The following is a 16,732-nucleotide window of genomic DNA, read 5'->3' as shown; positions in this document are numbered from 1 at the left end:
AATATTTTAAAGAATATCAAAACCATATTTGAAGATTTTACACAGACAATAGTTTCCATGGAAATAAACATTTTTTCTATGAAATATATAGGATATCCCCAAAATCTTGGTACATTTTTCATGCTTAAACAGCTTAAAATTTCACAAAGATTTTATGGACAACTCATTCATATCTGTAATGTATTTTTAATTAATTTTACTGAATCTTTAATATTTGTGTTTGTATCCTCTTGAATCTTCTGTTTGAATATCAAAGTTTCTGTTCAGTTCTATTCTTCTCATTAGGAATGATTGAAATTCCTGTCTTTCATTAAATACCTGTGAGGGTTTATACTCAGTTTTGCTTGTAGTTATTATTGGTTATAATGTTATTTCCTTTCTTTTCTGGACTATCATATTCCAAACACCTCTACTCCATTAACATGGAAGCTACTAAATCTTATGTGATTGTATCTGTGGCTTTATGATATTTGAATGCACTCTTTCTGGATGATTGCTGTATTTCCTTGACCTGAAATTCTGGAATTTGGATATAGCAATCTTTGGAATTTTCATTAATGGGTCTTTTTCAAGAGGTGATTGGTGAATTCTTTCAATTTTTCAGTTTCTTTGTAAATGCTAATTTGTTAGTGGTTAAATGGAACTGGAGTGAAGGAGACTCCTAAAATTGGGGAAATAACATAGGTGTGGACTAGGGCCATTTGCAGACAGCTTAGACATACCTCACCCTTAAAGACATCAATACCTTAAAGATACCAGAGAACCTTTGGGATTGGTGTAGTGCCAATGTTATATTTATAGCCTTTACAGCAGCCATGAATATGCTGGAGCAATTCTGAATCGCAAAATACAACAAACTCTTCACAAGGAAGACAGAATCAAAACATTAATTCAAACATCAGAAAGTCAGATCCCAATACCTGAATCAAATCTATCACAGCAACAAAGAAATCCATATACCATAACAGTGCAGGGGGCAACACCATCTCCAAGGTTTCTCTCTGTTATGCTTCCCACAAATCAGCTCCCTTAAACAAATCACAAACAGGCTCCCTTGAACAAAGTCACCATCAAGCTCTCCCACTCATGCTAACTAGCTGTATGTTTTCTCCTTCTCCCTCAATTGTAACTACTCTGAACAATTTTCCTCTCAGTTCTACATCACCCTTCCTGTTCCACTCATTCAGAAAGATCCTCCCATCACAGACTCATGTGACTCAGGCTTCTATGTGACCCAGGCAGGTCACATAGGTGTATTAATGAATGGGAAGGATCTTCCCATTTAAATTACCATTACAGAGGGCAAATGTGACACAACTGGTATTAAGGCAGTGGAGACCAGGGATGTGAAAAGAAGCTCGAGTTTCCCTCAGAAGAAAAGTCTGGTTCATATAGATTTCTTAGAACATGCAAGGTTCTTTCCACAGAATTTAGAGATCTGGTTTAGAGTAAACTCTGACTTCAGATGTGAAAGCAACCATCCTGGAGGAAAAGTCCACTCTGTTTCAAGGAACAGGTGGTGGTGATGGAAGAGAGAGGATTGAGATATTTTAGTCAAAATATGCAATACTCATAGAAGTATCTTTTTAATTTCTAATTTTTTGTTGATTTTTCAGAATATATTTTTTCATCCTTTATTAATGAGTTCTCCCCCCCCACAGACAACATTTTTATGGTTTTTGATTGTGTTGAGTTTAATAAATGCAGGGCTTATAGAGAGATGCAATCTTTTTCTGATATAATTGAGAATCAGATTGACTAATACAACCTTCTCTACCAATTTTCAATATATTGTAAATACAATTTCTTGAATTTTTCTGGGGATTCGAATTACTTAACACAGATGACCAATAACCTACCATTCATCGCTATACTTTGACTGTTCTTTAGGTGTTTCATCAAATAAACACGTTGCATGGAAACAGATGTACTAAAGCCTCAAAGGAGAAAATTAAGAAAATTGAGTGGAAAGATCAAGTCACTGACTGCAATAGTGATTAAGAACTCACGTAATGAAATATGCATGGATGAAGGAAAGAAGCACAGTGTTTTTTAATAAGAAGTCTATAAAAAGATAGATGATCAAAAAGGAAATAAAGAAGGATGATTTAGAAAGGCAAATCTCAGAAATTAAATATTAAAGAAACATTTACTTCAAAAGGGATCTAATTCATCTCTGCATGTTTTGCATATCCTATTGACAGTGTGAAAGTTAGACTGTTCTTGGATCATAGAGTTTATCCCTGGAGGAGGACTGTGCAAAAGTCCCTGGATTCCTAATCACTAATATATTTTTCTACTGGGAGAATTTTCTGCCTAACAGTGCAATGACTTTCAAGCTGTCATCAACCACATGATGAAAACAGAATTTTATTAATGCAGATATTCATATACATATTAGATACACACTGAATTGGAAATAAAACACAGGATTTCAAGGTATGTTTTTGAGCCTATGGGAAGTACCTCAAGTCAGCTCTTTCTCCTTGAATATATCATTTTTTTAAACAATAGTGAAATAAAATATGCCAAAGAAGAAATATTTTTTTTAAATTTTTAATAGTTTTATTTATTTAGTTTTAGATTTAGACATTCATTTCCATAAAATTTTGAGTTCCAATTTCTCTCCCCATTTCTCTCCTCTCCCCACCCCATAACATCTTGCATTCTTATTACCCTTTCCCTCAATGTGCCCTCCCTTCTATCACACCCCATCCTTCCCTTATACCCATCCTCTTTCTTTTCTTGTAGGGGAAGATAAATTCCTATACCTTATTATCTGTATTTCTTATTTCCCAGTTAAATGCAATAACAATTCTCAACATTCCTTTCTAATACTTTGAATTCCAATTTCTCTCCCTCCCTTCCTCCCCACCCATCCCCACTGAGAAGGTAAGCAATTCACTATAGGCTATATATGTGTCATTTTGCAAAAGGCTTCCATAAAAGTCATTTTGTGTAAAACTAACTATATTGCCCTCCATCCTATCCTGTACCCCCTTTTTTTCTATTCTTTCATTTGACCTTATCCCTTCCCAAAAGTGTTTACTTCTAATTACTCCCTTCTCCCATTTGCCCTTCCTTGTATCATCCCCCTCACCCCACTTGTTCTCCTCTCCCCTACTTTCCTGTAGTGTAAGATAGATTTTCATACCAAATTTAGTGAGCACATTATTCTCTCCTTAAGCCATATGCGAAGACAGTAAGCTTAACTTTTCCCCTTTCATCTTGTCCCTTTTCTCTGCCATTGAAAAAGATTTTTCTTATCTCTTTTATGAGCTATAGTCTTCCCCATTCCACTTTTCCTCTCCTCCCAATGTTTTCCTCTCTCACCCCTTAATTTTAATTTATGTTTTTTATGGATATCATCTCTTCTGATTCAACTCAACCTTTACTCTGTGTGTGTGTTTGTGTGTGTGTGTGTGTGTGTGTGTGTGTGTGTGTGTGTGTGTGTGTGTAATCCCTCCACCTACCCAAATAAGGAAAAAAGTCTGAAGATTTACAAATATTATCTTTCCATGTAGGAATGTAAACAGTTCAGCTTTAGAAAGTCCTTTATAATTTTTCTTTCCTGTTTATCTTTTTATGCTTCTCTGGATTCTTGTGTTTGAAAGTCAGATTTTCTATTCAGTTCTGGTCTTTTCATTATGAGTGCTTGAAAGTTCTCTATATAATTGAATTACCATTTTTTCCCTTGAAGGACTATACTCAGTTTTTCTGGGTAGGTGATTCTTGGTTTTAATCCCGTCCCTTTGACTTCTGGAATATCCTATTCCAAGCCCTTTGATCCCTTAATGTAGAAGCTGCCAGATCCTATGTTATCCTGATTGTATTTCCGCAATACTTGAATTGTTTCTTTCTAGTTGCTTGCAATATTTTTTCCTTGACCTGGGAACTCTGAAACTTCCTAGGAGTTTCTCTTTTTGGATCTCTTTCAGGAGGTGATTGGTGGATTCTTTCAATATTTATTTTGCCCTCTGGTTCTAGAATACCAGGGCAGTTTTCCTTGATAATTTCATGAAAGATAATGCCTAGGCTCTTTTTTCATCATGGCTTTCAGGCAGTCCCATAATTTTGAAATTGTCTCTCCTGAATCTATTTTCCAGGTGACTTGTTTTTCCAATGAGATGTTTCACTCTATCTTCTATTTTTTTCAATCTTTTGATTTTGTTTCATAACCTCTTTGTTTATTATATAGTCATCATCTTCCCTGAACTCCATTCTCATTTTTAACCAACTATTTTCTTCAGTGAGCTTTTCAACCTCCTCTTCCATTTCACTAAGTCTGCTTTTTAAAGCCTTCTTCTCCTCATTGGCTTCTTAGACTTCTTCCATTTGATTTAGCCTATTTTTAGTGTCATTTTCCTCAGCATTCTTTTTTGGTTCTCATTTAACAAGCTGCTGACTTGCTTTTCTAGCTCTTCTATGGCCTGAACCCATTTTATGTTCATTTTGGAGGTACTCGAGGCAGAAGCCTTCCTCTGAGAGTATGCATTGTTCTTCCTCATCTGAAAGGGTGAAAGGAGATACCTGTTCACCAAGAAAGTAACTTTCTGTTTTCTTATTTTTTTTTTCCTTTTTTGGGGGCATTTTCCCAGCCAGTTACTTGATTTCTGAATCCTTTGTCAAGAAAAGGGTCCTAGTTCTCCTCCTCCCCCCAGGACCATGCTCATAGTTGAGATTTAGCTCAGCTGCTCAATTCCCCAAGAGGCTTTAATCTGAGCTGCTTAGACAGTGGACCCAGGCTGCTTCAGTGGTCACTGTAACTGCCTGTCCACGCCCCCCCGCCCCCCAGCCTGCTGCTGATGCTGCTGCTGCCACCTCTGCCACTGCCTGGGGTCAGTGCTGGTGGGACCCTGCTCCCCTCTAGCCCAACTGGGAAAACCCTCCCACACTGGTCTTTGAAGCTTTCTTTGTTTCTCGTGGGTTGAGAGATCTGGGACCTTCCCTGCTGGGGATTCTGCTCTGGAAGCCTGTTCCATTCCTGTTCCTCCCCATGCCACATGACCAGGGCTGGACTCCACTCTGCTCAGCATCCTGTGGGGTAGACTTTTCCTGTTGGCCTTCCAGGTTACCTTTGACTGGAAATCTCTTTCACTCTCTCCAGAAGAATCATTGTTTTTTCATGACAATTCATCCATAATTTTCTTATTAGCTTTACAAAATATAAGGAAGCTAAGAAAGTTAAAGCAGTATGTTTTGTTCTCCCCTCTCCTCACACTTGTTTCATAGCAGTGAATTCAGAATATAAGGAAAATTAGAAGAATATGTAGTTAATCTCTTAATGTTGATTTTAACATGAAGGTAAAATGCCCCTGGATATATAGGTGAGCAGTAAGATAGATGCACTCAGTATGATACCTAAAGATATGAATTACTATTTATACTGGAAATTTACTTGTCACTCTGAACCCTTTCTAGGATAAAAAGGAAGAGTCTATTCATAAGGAAATAACTTACAGATGCCCACAGTAACAGCAAGAAAATAAAAAAGAAGTAACCCAATTCATTACAATGCAGTCTATGACTTAGTGTTCTAATTAAGAAAGGAAGTTTTTGAGCATGAGAAATAGCTAAGATAGACAGTGGCAGAGTGGCAGAATGCCTACATAACCTACTTCTTTGCAAACCAGGGGACAACTGATTGCCTCTCTTGTTCCAATGACTGCCTATTACGGAGAATTTGACTTGGTGGTATGGGTATAGGAGCTTTTAAAAGGACTTCCCTACAATTTATATACATGATTACATTGGTCAGAGTGTAAAGCAGACCTCTCAGACAAGGCTTCCTTCAAATATAAAAAATTCACCAAAATATTCCCGTTTCAGAAATTCCAAATCTGAAAGTTAATCCAAGCCAAAATCAAAAGCCCTGGAGTGCTTTGCCAGTGAAGCAGATGCAATCCCTGGAAGTCCCTTTTACATTTTCTGGGTAGCATCTGGACCCTTTTTATTCTTACCAAAAGATGAAAAATAAAATAGGAGACAATGGCATTTGTAGTCTTCATGAGCATATTCCATTTAGAATCTTACCACCACCTCTATTATATGTGGGGAAAAAATGTACTTTCAAAAAAATTCATACAAAATGAATGAAAAGTTCTACAGTATCTATTTTTTTTAATTTGTATTTTATAGATATAAACTCCATTTACCTCAATGTGGAAAAAAGAATCCTTCATTGCATCATCTGTTCCTTCTGCCCAACAGATAACACTTCTTGGAGATTTATAGTGTGATATGTGGGCCCATGATTTAGTTATCTGTTAGCTTAAATCATTACCAAGTTTGAAAGCCTGGATTCCCACTAAAATCTAAATGCTGAGTTCATGTCTATAAAAAGAGAAACCTTTTGAGATTATTGAGCTGATTTTTTAAAAATCCGTCTGTATATAAAAACCTTCTGTCTTGAAACATACACATATGTGTATGTATGTATATATGTATGTAGTATATATATGTGTGTATATAGTATATATATATACATATAATAACTGCAATAAGAGACTTGACAAATGACAATGAAAAAGGCTATATGTTTTAAATTAAGTATTTTGCTTGCATATTTATGATGCAGCAGAATAATTGAAATGAAATTGAGATATAATCATGACAAAGAAAATTTTCAGTTTATGAGAAATCCATACCTATATGTTTCTGTTTTAACTAACATTATCATTGTTATTAAATCTGTATACTTCTTTGCATTAATAATTTCAAAATTTTAACCATTATCTACTATGCAAAATGATGTTTACATTTTTATATTTAGTGTTATAGAATTTTGTCTTCCTCTCTCTTCCCATCACCCACCCTATAGTGGACAGATTTTGCTGAATGTAAAATACAAGGAAAGTAAACATTTGTAATATAAGAATATCATTCTTTGTGTAATAAAAAATGTTTTCATACATGTATCCATATATACTTGTATATATATATATATATATGCATATATATATATACACGTATATATATATGAACATAGATCTATGATGTATGTGTTTTAATTGAATCTGAGCCTATGATTACATTGATGCACATGAAAAGCAACTCTCTAATTTAGAATCTATAGTTGCAAACATAGTATATAACAGAAATAATATTTTAATCCAGGTTTTTCTTGCACTTAATTAACCCTGAAGAAGTTACTTCACTTCCTTGTCTCTCAGTTTCCTTTTCTATGAAATGAGTTAGACTTTATATGTGAATATGTATATTATATATATAAATGTATGTATATATAATATATATATATATCATATCCTATATGATTTCTACTCCAACACACAGCTAAAACAATAATGATAGTATGTATATGCATATATGTATATATTATTGCTATCTATATATATATTATTACTATCAATCTATATATTACATATCTATTAATATTGACATATTATATATCTAGATATTATTTCTATAGATATGTTTAGGGAAAAGAATTCATATAAGTTATAAATTTTATTTCTTCATAATCATAAGAGATAAGAGCTCATGAGATGACTATAAATAAGATACTCCACAATGTCCTGCTATGATACATCATTGTGGCTGGAAAGGGACCTAGGTATTTTGAATATGCCCCTTGAGAAAAAGTTCCCATAGGTTCTATCTCTGCCAGAAAGGCTTCAAATATATCCCTGGTAACAAAATGAACTTTCATTGAGGAACTTAGCTACGTATATAGAGAACTGTCACCAGTTGGCTAGCAACGAGGTTATGATTTCTTGGCAATAGTAATGCATGAAACGACTAAATTAAAATATGGACCTCATATCTGTGCTGCTTGCACCTTATGCTTTTACAAGGATAGTGGCAAAGTGATGAAAAGGGGGCAATGGGTGTCAATATTCATAAAGTTTTTAGACAGTTGATGGTTTTTAATTTCATTATCACTACTTTAAATATGATAGCTTGTGCTTTGATAAATGAGCCCAATGTTCTTAGAAGAACTGGATCATATTAATCTTAATATTTTTGCTCTTTCCAAAACCAGAAGAAATAAAGTTGTATAGCTTACATTCTTCAGAAAAACAAAGAAAGAATTGGAACTGAAATGTTCATGACATATTGAGATGAAACATTTCACGGATGATTTTGTCATCGTATATTATAGTTTCCATGAAAATTTTTCATAGTAAGTTTATAATGAAAATAGATGAATCATATGCATGAATATTTGTAACCAAATTTGAAGAAATAGAGAAAATCTATGATTATCTTGAAGATACCCTTACCGTTAAAGCAACATATATTCTGCTACATGGGACATTAACTGAGAATGGAGAGAAAAATGGTGGGAAAATAGGATATGAGAGAAAGGAACGAGAGAGGCTAAAGACTTACATATTGTACAAAATCTTTATATCTTTATTTTATGAAAAGTATTTTTGATAAGAAGAGGAGATAATGGACATGGTAAGTACAAAATTACCACAAAAATAAATAAATTATATTATAGTAGGCTTGAACAATGATTGGAGCTCCAAACTCTCCTCTCATTGTTACTCTGTATAACTTTGGTACATCACCTAACTTCTGTTGACTTCATTTTCCTCATCTAATGAATCAGTGGATTAGGCTTCATGGCTTCTGAGGTACCTTCTAATTCTAGATCTATGAGCCCATATTCATTATTTTAAAAAGAATGTTTGATTCAGTACAATAGAACATTTTACTACAGGTTTTGTTTTGTTTTTTAAATGAGGTACTTCCCATCCATACGAAAAATGATTATAGTAGTGGAGGGAATAAAATAAAACTGTTTAACAAACCTCTGATCAAGCAAATCCTAAATCTTGGAAAATTATGCTTTCCAAATGTGTGCAGCACTGTGATGGAATGGATGCAACAGAGTCCATGTTAAAGAAGGATTTCCTGTGGATGATGGCCCTTTCTTCTTTGCAGATATCAATTTGTTTATTAAATCAAGTTATAGAATTTTGTAAAACCTACTGAAAACAATTAATAACAATGCAAGATAATTTGACCCAGTCACCCATAGTAACAAGAACACATGGTTAAAAATATATTTTTATCCACATTATAATATGCATTTGGATGGAAAATTTATAGATTATGTTATATATTTAATGGAGAGAATCAATGTACAACACTTTTTACTCACAATTGAATAGGAAGAGGAGAGAAGTCTGGGTTACCCTCAAAACATTTCAAAGCTCTTCAAGAAAAGATGTACTTTTCAAGAAAGTAAAGATCATTCTTCTTAGCATCAGCATTCTATCAGTATTGCAATATGGCAGAAAATCATGAATAGAAGTAAAAATTAATATCTCACAAAGGTCAATGGAGATGTGAATGGTAAAGCAGGATGGAACATATAGCCGCTGAGAAATACTGAAAAAGTAAATTACTAAAAGACTGCATGAAAGAATTGTATAGAAGAGAAGATGGACTGGTTTCATAGTGAGGGAGAAAGATGACAGGTGGATAACAAGAGTGAACTCCTGATACTTCACAATATCAAGAGAAAATGTATTCAACATATTGGATAGACCTATGCAACAAATTTATGAGATGACAAAAGTTGTGAAAAAACTAAAGGACAAAAACTGTGAAAAATATTTAATATGAATGGGTATATCTAATCATTGAAAGGAACTTCTGAATCAGTAAGATCAGAACAACAGTTGAGCATCTGAGAATGGAAAAGTAACTTCCTATTATGGAGCCAACACAATTTACAGTTTCAAATCAACAAAATTGATTCTCTAGGCCAGAGCTTCTTAAACTGTCATCATGATCCTATATGTTGTCACATAACTGAATGTGGGGGTTGTAAAAAGTAAAAAGTTTCTAAACATGCAATGACCAAAAATTAATTCAGAATCACATGCGTATGAATCGGAGGTGTTTCTGGTTTGCCTGTGTTGCACTGCACAACTTCACTGAAGTCCTGATGATGAACACACAACATATGCACTTTGCACTGCACATGCTGTCATGCCATGCAACACCAATAAATGCTGCCAGAAACACCACAATTCAGATTCGAGATTATTGTATATTATGAATTGTTGCTCTTACAGAAATATAATAATTAAATTTCAGGAAAAAAGAGAGTATTTTGCTACCTTCATTCCTCAGCATGTAAGAATCAAATTAGTATCTCTTTGGAATGTATTGTGTTAGAACGTTTGATTTAAAAAATCTATGTCTCCTATTACAGAAACATAAGTGTTTAATAACAGCAAGTAAAACAAAAGCCCTTTGAAAATATTTCTCCACCATCACCACTCTATGTGTATGTAAGTGGAATATATTTTTAAAAATTAAGCAAAACAAATATAATTTCATAAACTAAAACTATTATTTATTTGAGAAATTATTAGCAATATTTATTTATATTTTAGAACAAAATATTATTTGAGTAAGGATAAGTGACTAAAGTTAGACAGGAGAGAAAAACATACTGATGATAATATGACAGTCTTTCCTACAATATTGTGGTGCACCAAAATTGACAAGAAAAAGAAAATATAGATTTACTATTTATGAATTTACTTCTAAAAATGATTATGGTACGGGAAAAACAAAACTTCGTGCTTAATTTGTACTGAAGTTTTAGCTGTGGAGAGCATGAACCCAGCCAAATTGAAATGACATATTAATACCAAGCATGTAGTGTACTGCAATAAAACAAAGGGATATTTGAATAAATTTTCAAATCTTCAAATAAGACAAACAATGTTTTGAGAAATTTTTGACTGTGAACAAAATTATTTACATGCATCTTACAAAACTTCTTGAAATGCAAAAAGCCAAAAAAGTTCCACACACTAGGAGAGCTTGTATTACCTGCTGCTATTAAAATGTCAGAAATAGATCTAGAAAAACGTATGGGGATGAAGTTTGTAAAATTCCTTTATTGAATGATATTCTTTCTGAAAAAATTTCTGAAATTAATAATGACCAATTCCAGGAGCTCATTACCATGCTAAAGGACAATCCAAAGTTTGCAATTCAGGTAAATGAAACAACTGATATTTCTCATGACACAGTTGTTAGTTTATGTTAGATATGTTTATGAAGGAAGCATGTATGAAGAATTATTGTTGTATCGCCCTTTAGAAGGGCACACAAGGTGGAAAGATATATAGTTTAGATATAATGAATTGTGTTGGAGTCTGTACAGAGAGTGCTGGCACAAGAATGGATGAAAATGTTGGATTTGGAGCAAAAGTTAAAGGTGGTGATAATGAACATATCACTTTTGCTCATGACATGATCCATCTGGAGGCATTTGCAGCAACACTAAATATATATAACTAGAGTTACATTTTGTGCTTCATTGTGCTATCATCATACTATCATGAAATTTTTCCCCATACACTTACTTAACTGCCACAAGAGATTTTATCTTTGTTCTTTAAATATTTTGTGAATAACTATTCAATAAGTTTTGAAGAAAAGTTCGTTGTTCATTGTTGATCCCTCATTTTAAAAATACAAATCATACAGACCATTTTCTGGGTTATCTTTTTATCACATCACTTGTCCACAAATCTTTGCTAGAAATGTTACAATATACTTATACTACCTTACTTATAACAACATTGGAATCACCCTTATTTTTTTAACAATCACATTATGAGTTTTAAGAATTATGATACAATTATACAGCATAAAAGATGCTGGTGTAAAAAAGATGTGTAGATAATGTATATTCAGTCATGGAAATTTTACACAATTTCCTAGATATGAATTCTTTTTTTTAAATTAATACCAGACTCAGCTCATTTTACTTTTGAAGTGTGATATCTATATATCTATGTATCTATATATCTGTGTATGTGTGTGTGTGTGTGTGTGTGTGTGTGTGTGTGTATTAAAGGAAAAACTCAATGAACTGATCCTCCAACTATGTACACAAGACATGGAAATCAGAAGAACCAATACAAGGAAGCCCTCAAGATCTCCCTGAAAAATGTTGGTATTGGTTGTGTGATAAGGAAGACACTGGCATAGGATTGTCCAACATGAAGTACCTGTATCAAAGAAGAGACTGGGCTCTATGAGCAAAGCATAATTGCAGCACCTCAAAAGAAATGTGAGATGTGCAAATTTAGAAACATCATCATCCCAAATGTTTATACATACTATTTTTACTTGATTTATGATTACCCATAGTCAGATATGCTACACATTGACCCTGACATCATGATGCCATTTTTTATCTTTTTCTAGAACAAAAGAGCAAAACAGCAACAACAACAACATAAACTGGAAAATAAATATTCACCAGCCATTTTTTTTCCTTGCAGATTATTCAATCAAAGTTGTTTATATAACTATGGATCTCACACATCAAGATTCATAGTATCTAGGGCTTCTTGAAATGATTACAGTGCCATCTACAAACAAAAGTATTTCCAATACCCACAAAATAAAACAAAACAAAATTTGTAAGAAATTTCCCTGATTTTTGGAACACTTGAAAAATACCTTCTACTATAAAACTGGATAATAGCTGAGAAATACATACAACTTTCTGTTTTTATGCAGCATCTAATATTGATAATCAAAAGATCCCTGTATACATTCATCTTTGTAGCTGCATCTAAGCATATGCATAGGCAAAACCTCCACTTTTGAGTACCTTAAAATTTTAATCTTACTCTATTACCTCAAAGAATTAATTATCTAAATAATAATTGTAGCATTAAATTATACCAACAGAAGCACAGAGTCAAAGGTTATATTTCCTAGGAGACTGATATTGTTGAGTCAGCAGTGGATCTTCACTTTTGACACTCAATTCACACTTTAAGACTGCTGATGTTTTCCTATTTGTTTCACTGAATAGGATTACATATTCTTGACTAATTCCTATCCCACTGGCTGTTTCTTTGTTATTGTCTCTACAAAATTCAGCTTCTGGCTCAGCTGAAATCATAGGATCATAGATCTCAAGTTGAAAAAGAATCTTAGAAGTCATGCAGTCTAACACTCTCATTTTATGCAAGTGGAACTAAGACCCAAAGAGTTCAAGTGATTTGCCCAGGGTCGTACTAGGAACAACTTGCACAGTCAAATATAAATCCAGATCCTTGACCAACAAAGCCTATGCACTTTCCACTGATGTTCTATGTCTCCTGTATTAGAGTACTGTTATGCTCTTTCAATAAAACCAGCAGAGAAGCCTTCTAACACCTCCCTGCCCCCAACATACATTTCATTCTTATAGAATCTGTATTGTGAAGAATGTGGTTTCCTAAGCAAGAGATCAAATAGCAAGGTTATTGCATCAAACTAATGGCTTCACAACCTTCTCCATCCATGACTCTTGTATGAGACTTGATTTTCACAAATAGAATTCACCCTAAATTAAAGGGATTGTCCAGTATATTTCATTACAGTTCAGTTTTTTCCAATTCTTTCCACTTTGTCTTTGTGAAAGAATGCATGAAGAAATAGTACATTGGCAGTCTATGCCCACCAGGCAAATTCACGATTTAGGACAGGGGTGGGGAACTTTTTCGTGTTGGAAGGCTGAATTAATATGTTAGTTGTAATCAAATGAGGCCACATTCAAGAAACTTCAATTAGATGTACTTAAAAATGGACATTTAAAAAAAAATCTAACATATATGTAATAATTTCAAGAATGAAAACTATTTGTTAATTTTAAAGATAACTAGCTTGTTAATGACTTTGTTGTGTCCTCTTTTTTTAAAAAAAAACATTTGAATATTTGGTTGCAAAATGGAGGTCCACAATTTCAGTTGATCTTCTAGATGGGTATCAGTCATTTGTGATCTTAAGGGTGTCTTGATTTGGGTTAGGCAGGAGAATGCAGATTCACAGCAATAAGTGATTGAAAATGAAGAAAGCATTTTTCAGGCATATTGCTGATGGCATGAGTATTCTACTGTATTTTTCCCATATTTCAGTTGGCTCTTTCATAGCATCAAACACTGACTTTAAAATGTCATCTACTGATAGCTCAATCAATTTCTTCTGTAATTTTTAGGTGCCTTGGTATCAACTTCATATCTACTAGGTAAAGCTGAAATGCTAATTTGAGTGTAATGTAATGATTCTCAAAATCAGTGAATCTTTCCTTGTATTCTCCAATTAATAGGTCTATAACAACTTATATCCTTCAGATGGTTCACATATATCATCCTGTTCATCAATTATCTTTGCTAACTGAGAGAATATTCATCTGAAATTTCCTTCTGAAGTAAAGATGTTTTGAAAAAATAGCTTTTTTAAAATGCTTGGGTTTTTTCCCCACATATCATATGTAGACTTAATTTTATCTTGCAAAGAATATTCAAGTCATTTTGATTTGACATGATATCACATAGAAATGAAGCAGTCCTATAGAAATCATTGCTAGGTGGAGCCAAGATAGCAGAGTAAAGGCAGGTACTTACCTGAGTTCTCTCCCAAATCCCACCAAATGTCTCTAAAAATGACACTAAACAAATCCTAGAGCAACAGAACCTGTAAAAAGATGGAATGAAACAAATTTCCAATCCCAGACTACTTGGAAGGTCACTAAAAGGTGTGTTGCATGAGGGTGAGAGAGGAACACAATCCAACACATGACACCCCAGCACAGACCAGGCCATAGCAAATCTGGAGCATGACTCAAGGTCACTGAATAGCTGGCAGCAGTTGCAGTTTCAACACCTCTCACTCCATAGATGCCAAGGACAATATAGATGGTCAGCAGAAAAAATGCGTCACACCTGAATGAGAGTGGAGCCCAGTCCAGCACAGACCATGTCACAACCCCCATTCAAACCAAACTGGGAATAGGCCTTAGGAGACACTGAATAAGCAACTTCTTCTGAAACTCTCAGCACACGCATTGTAAGGGGGTGGAATGACTGGAAGGAAGGGGATTACAGGGGTATTTTTGCTAACACTGAGGCAGGACTCTGTTGTTTTGCCCTTACTTGCATCCAGATCTCCATCCTGGGCCACAGTCTCAAGGTGAAGAGGAGCATAAGCATAGTAGAGTTTGTGGCCACAGTGGTGGCCTTCCTTGCAGTTCCAGGGCAGAAAAGAGTGCTTTTGATCTCTCACAGTTGAGAGCACAGGACCTGACAGGAGTAAACACCTCTTCTTAGATCATACCACCTTGAAAGAAAGGAACACTTGCAGGTCCCTAGAAGTATCTTTGAAAGAAGCTGCACAAACCTCCTGAAGTTTGGGACAATACTTTTTCCACTCTGGAAGCAGAGTCCTACTTAAACATTTGAAAGTCAAATAATAGGCTGAGAAAATGAGCAAACAACTGGAAAAAAAAAAGCCCTGATTGTAGAAGAGTTTTATGGTGGCAGGAAAGATCAAAATACACACTCAGAAGAAGATGGCAAAGTCATCCTAAACCTACAAGAAAAATATAAATTGTTATCAGGCCATGTAAGAGCTTAGAAAGAATTTTGAAAATCAAGTAATAGAGGTAGAGGAAAAATTGCAAAGAGAAATGATAGTGATGCAAGAAAATCATGAGAAAAGAGTTAACAGCAAGGTAAAGAAGATAAAAAAATTGAAGACAACAAAATCTTAAAAAGCAAACTAGGCAAATGGCAAAAGAGGTCCACAAAAGCCACTGAGGACAATAATGCCTTAAAAATCAGAATTGATCAAATGGAAAAGGATGTCACTAAAAAAAGAAAAAAAAAATTCTTTAAAAATTAGAATGGAGCAACTCCCCCAACCTCTCCTTTAAGAATTTGGATGCTACACTACTTGACGAATGGTTTAGTAATGATGTTACTTCATTGTCTATGGTGTCTTTTAGCAGGATATAGTTTCCTTCCTTACCTCTTTTGATTAGATCTATTTCTGTTTTTGCTTTGTCTGAGATTAGGATTGCTACTTCTGCTTTTCTTACATCAGCTGATGTACAATATATTCTGCTCCAACCTTTGACTTTTACCCTGTGTGTATTCCCCCCATTTCAAATGTGTTTCTTGTAAACAACATATTGTTGCATTATAGCTTTTAATCCATTTTGCTATCTGTCTCCATTTTATGGGAGAGTTCATTCCATTCACATTCACAGTTATGATTACAATCTGTGTATTTCCCTCCATTCTCTTTCCCATCATTTGTGCTTTTAACTCTCCCATCTCCCTTCCCCTCCTCAATAGTTTTCACTTTTCCCCACCACCTCCTGCAGCCTTCCCTTCCTTCTTTCAGTCCCCCTCCCTTTTACTCAACTTTATCCTTACTGCTTCTTCCCTCCCTTTTAACTTCCCCTCCCCTTTCTTCCCCCTTCCACTCCTAATTAAAATTATGTACTTAAGCTCATTATTCCTTGAACCAAATCAGATGAGAGTACCTCTCAAACAATGCTCATCTCCCTCCCCTTTTCCCCTCTATCTATAATTTTGTACTTCTTCCTGTTATGTAATTTACCATTTTCTGCTTTCTCTTCTTCACATCTCCTGTTACAATCCTTTCCTATACTTAAATCATATTTTTAACATGATATCATTTACTTTATACCTTTTCCCTCTATGTATATCCCTTTTATATTTCATATTAGATGTAAAATTCTCAAGATTAACAGGTATTATCTTCCCTTATAGGGAGGTAAACAGTTTCCCCAAATTGAATAACAAGTTTGTTTTGTTTCCCCTCCCGTTGTTTACCTTTTTATGCCTCTCTTGAGACCTGCCTTTGAAGATTGAATTTTTTATTAAGTTCTAGCGTTTTTGTCAGGAAGTTCTGGAAATCCCTT

General features: G+C 34.3%; 1 protein-coding gene across 7 annotated transcripts in view; it reads left to right on the top strand.

Annotated features, from left to right (window-relative positions):
* Positions 1-16,732, top strand: part of CCDC102B (coiled-coil domain containing 102B) — an 845,733-nt gene that overhangs the window by 792,624 nt on the left and 36,377 nt on the right. The gene's annotated exons all lie outside the window — the stretch shown is intronic.

Source organism: Notamacropus eugenii, chromosome 4 (genome assembly GCF_028372415.1).
Source record: "Notamacropus eugenii isolate mMacEug1 chromosome 4, mMacEug1.pri_v2, whole genome shotgun sequence".
NCBI classification, from domain to species: domain Eukaryota; kingdom Metazoa; phylum Chordata; class Mammalia; order Diprotodontia; family Macropodidae; genus Notamacropus; species Notamacropus eugenii.
Note: the sequence above shows the minus strand (reverse complement) of the source record. Positions and strands in the feature narration are given on the sequence as shown.